At 42.0% G+C, this 4509-nt stretch overlaps 1 protein-coding gene across 9 annotated transcripts in view; it reads right to left on the minus strand.

The window, feature by feature from the left end:
- Nucleotides 1–4509, minus strand: part of sox5 (SRY-box transcription factor 5) — a 154546-nt gene that overhangs the window by 42938 nt on the left and 107099 nt on the right. The gene's annotated exons all lie outside the window — the stretch shown is intronic.

Raw genomic sequence — 4509 nt, forward strand, 5'->3', positions numbered from 1 at the left:
AACTGCTCAAATGGAGAATATAAATGAAACCAACAATTTGTCTTTGTGTGGTTAGAAAGTCCTTCATTCAGTGATTTTCAAAAGTATTGATGCCTTGCAGGACCAAAAAGATTGATTGAATTAATCGTAATGAATCGATTGAAATAATCATCAACTAATTTAGTGATTGGTTAATCGCTACCTGCTGAAAGAACACAATCAGAGCAGTAATTAGGCCAAAACTGTACAACAATGATATACAATTTACATGCAAGATAAAGAAATCTTCACTGTCTGCAAATATGTTCTACCCACATCTCTTCATGTCTCAGTTTTAGCTTCAAATCCGGTAAAATTTCTTCTATTAACCATCCTTCTTTTTTTTATCCAATTATTTATTGGTTAATCCACAAAATAATCATTACATCAGCCCTACATTGTACTGATGTTGAGTCAAGCAGACGCATCCTTTGCTACAAATGGTCAACATTCACTAAAGGAATGCTGTCGGTGCATCTTAGGCAATAGAATGAAATAAATTAATAAAATTAATCAGAATAATCGATAAAACAGTCGTTTACTAAACTGTCTGCAACCCTGTAAACATTTTTGCATTCTGACACGATGTAACTTCAAACACCCACCCAACTTACTGATCCCATAGACCAGCACAATGTAGTGCAGAATAATGAATGGAAAGATTTTCAAAATTGTTTAAAAATGAACATCTGTGATCAGGAATGTTCCCCATCACGATGGGTTTTTTTTTTTGGAGTTAGGGGACCGGTCACAAATCAATGCTGCGCCCCAAATATGTTGAAATGCCACATATCGTTTTCCTTCCCTTTGCCAATTATACAATCCTGTGTGTTGGTCTATCACATAAAATACACAGGAGTTTGTGGGAAAAGTTTGAAAGGTATGAATGCCTTTAGAAAATCCTAGTTTCTAGACTTTAAACACCAACAAAAAAAAAAACGTTAAACCCCAGTAAAGACATCCGTGGCTTGTTGGTTAGATTTATATATGGCTGGTTTGGGGGTCTTAACAGCAGGGGGGATTGTGGCAGTGGAAGATGTGCTTTGATAACGAGCATTGGTCTGCTCCAGAGTCGCACAACCAGATGTTAACCGGTTTCCCTGGGAGGCAAAAGGCCGGCATCAATTAATCAAGTCCCATCCATCATCATCATCATCATCAGCTTTACCGCCTTATTGAAAGAAGGAAAAATAAATCTGGCGGAGGAAATATTTGTAAACAGGCAAAATGTGGTGGGGAGCAGGAGAAAAAAGAAGCAAAAAAAAAAAAAAAAAAGCAAATGTAAAAATCAGAGCCAGACTCATACGTTTCACAAACAAAAACCGATCCGCAGCCAGGTTTGGGGAATTTACATTTCTCACTAAAAAACTGGAAGCCAAACGCAAACGTATTTGGTTTTCCGCAGAATTACGGGGACATTTGGAGACTGAGCCGCAGCTATCAAGCTGTATTTCTGTGTGATTAAGCTTAGGAGAGAGAGAGAGAGAGAGAGAGAGAGAGAGAGAGAGAGAGAGAGAGAGAGAGAGAACCGAGCAAAAGAGAGTGTGTCTGGTCTGTGTTTACTCTGCAGTCAGCCAACCTCCTTCTCACATTTAGCATGGCCTGACCTTTGACTCCTTAGATCCTGACATACCAGCTCCATTGCACACACACACACACACACACACACGCACAGGCCTCCACACAAGGCCTAAATCATTCAACAGGATGTAGTTATAGGGAGGCACACTGAGGCCCAATCAGCACGAGTGTGTGAGTTCTTGTCTGGTCATATGTACTCATGTTTGCCTACATGCCTTTGTTTTAGCATGTGTGCGTGTGTGTGTGTGCATGTGTGCGTGTGTGTGTGTGTGTGTGTGTGTGTGTGTGCATGTGTGTGTGTGTGGAAGAGCACAATCCCTCATTGTTCCTCGGCTGCTACCTTTAACAGGACCGCATTCCTGCGCCAGTCAAACCAGATGAGGAAAAGAAAAGGAGCAGAAAGACGGTGGAAGAAAGAAAAAGACAAGGCGATAAAAAATAAAAGGAGTAAGGGATCGCTGATCCGCCCTTTGACCACTAGAGAAGGTGGAAGACGTCCATTTGTCCGCCACCTCCTCCTCCGCTGCCCACCGGTAAACCCCGCGCCTCCTCTTCCTCCCTCAGTCCCCCCCACCCCCCCGCGCTCCATCCATCCGCCAACAATGAACAATAAAGGCAACTGTCGGGAGCGCTGGCCGCTGGAAAAATAAACACGCCGCTGTCCTAACTCACAGACCCACCTTTGTAGAGCCAGAGCAGGAGAGTGTGTGCATGTGTGGTTGATGGGGGGTGTGCGTGCTCGTGTGTGTGTGGAGCTAAAGCTGACCGAGACAAGAAAGGGCCTTGTGTTAAAAACGTTAGGCTGTTCAAACGCGGGGTGAAGGGGTGTGGAGGAAAAGGGCAGAAAGAAGAGGGGAGGGGGGGGGGTCGCAAAGGTGAAACGATGGATCAAAGGAGGCTTTTTTGTAGGGGTTAACCAACCTTCCAACACAGACGTGAGACACACACACACACACACACACACACACACTGAAATGTAGTAAAAAACCAAAGGCTTTATTAGCTGCGTTTCTATTGAGCTTAAAACTGCGCGAATTGGAATTTGATTAACAGAAGCAGAACAGAAGCTAGCGTTTTAATTAAATGCTTTTTTTGCGCCAGGAGGAAGTGGATGTTCGGCTGCAGATGTTTTCATTTACCTTAAAAATGTGCAAATTGGAATTATAAAAGTAAATTTGCTTTACAGAAACACGCCAACTCATCCTTTCCGCTGAAACGTTTTTTTGCACTAGGACGAGGTGGTTTCTCTGCCGTATTGGAATTAGCATGTTTCGCTGCGATGGAAACACTTTTTTTCTATAAGACGAGTCAGATGATAATCAGGTTGATGTCACTACTGGTGGAGAAGACGAAGGAGACGACAGGAAGTGGTAGGAGTGTGAGAGTATGTTTTTTAATGACTAATCGCGTGAACAAACTTATTCACATTTGAGTTTAATTAACAGAAATGCCTTAATGTTTTCTTTAAAGGTTTTTTTTTTTTTACTCTTGTGGCTTTTATTTGAAAGTGCTGAGACAGAGAAGGAAGGAGAGAGGAAAGACATGCTGAAAAGGTCAGCAGGCCGGGAATCGAACCTGTGACGGCCGCGTCCAAGACTAAGGCCTCCTTATGTGGGTTGAGCTTAGCCCCTGTGCCACCACAGCATCCTGGAAATACCTGAATTTTTTCGATATTAGCTGAACATCGACAAAGTCTTGCACATGTTTGCAGTAGAAACGCAGCCAGTGATTCTGGTGGGGGGAAATCTGAACTTTTCACACTCTGACCCTCTTTTGAGTATCATTTATCAGTAAACAAGAATATTTTCAGGACAAACTAAGAAGCGAGACCAGATCTGTTGCTTTTAGCTCCTCCTCTGCCGACCCCATAAATCAGCCTGCATCGCCTTGTTTCCTCCGCTGCTCTGAGGCAGGCAGCCAGGCGGATCAATAACTGCTTTCCTCCACGGGTTAACACACATTCTTCCTTAGGCAGATTACTCCATCCTGTGATTATCAGAACCAAGACCAACTTTCTCCTTTCTCACTCCTGTGCACACACACACACACACACACACGCAAACTCACAGCCTCACTCACGTACAGGGTAATTAACCAATTTCCAACAATGTAATACTTGTCACCGCGCTCCTACCGCTAATTAATGACCCCGGCTGCGCTGATAACTCCTCGCGGGTGAGATGGGAGGGAATGAGAACGAAGAGAAGCAGCCAATAGATAGAGGGTAGGAAAGCAAAAGGAGGAAAGACCCAGAGGACGGGATGGAGAGGAGGAGTGGAGGCTTTTCCAGTTCCCAAATTTCTTCAGTGTCTGACGGCGCAATTCCGGTTTTTACCGATTCCAATTTAATTCCCAACAGGGAAGGACAAAATTTATGCATTCAAGTACATGTCCCTCAACATTTACCTGGTTTTAAGTGAACTCAAAAGTGCATCAAAGTGCATGATCTGGATTTATACACCACAAATGTTGGGAGTTATTGGTTGTGGTATATTTATAATGAAATCAAGAGAAAACTGGTCGATTCCAGTCGCTAACTGGTTGATTGGTGCAACTTTATTCAAAGAGTTTAGTCACCAACAACTTCATAAGTTATTTTTAGACAATGTTGTAAGTATTTATTGTGGTCAGGTCATTAATTCGCTGACATAATTTAATGTTTGTAGCAACCAATCAGTAGATATATCCTACAACTTCAAAGTTTTGGAGTTGTTTTGAGCATCATAATGATAAGTTATTGTTGGCTGGTTATTATATTATAGGTCCAGCATTCAAAACTATTTTTAAACATGTAATAGTGCAGGCATTTACGTAATAATATACAAATAAAACTGCTTTTATTGGAAATGAGATTTTTTTTAAAAATCAAAATGGGAATAATGGATTTTACTATCAAATTCATTCATATAT

This window comes from Poecilia reticulata, linkage group LG13 (genome assembly GCF_000633615.1).
Source record: "Poecilia reticulata strain Guanapo linkage group LG13, Guppy_female_1.0+MT, whole genome shotgun sequence".
Classification (NCBI taxonomy): domain Eukaryota; kingdom Metazoa; phylum Chordata; class Actinopteri; order Cyprinodontiformes; family Poeciliidae; genus Poecilia; species Poecilia reticulata.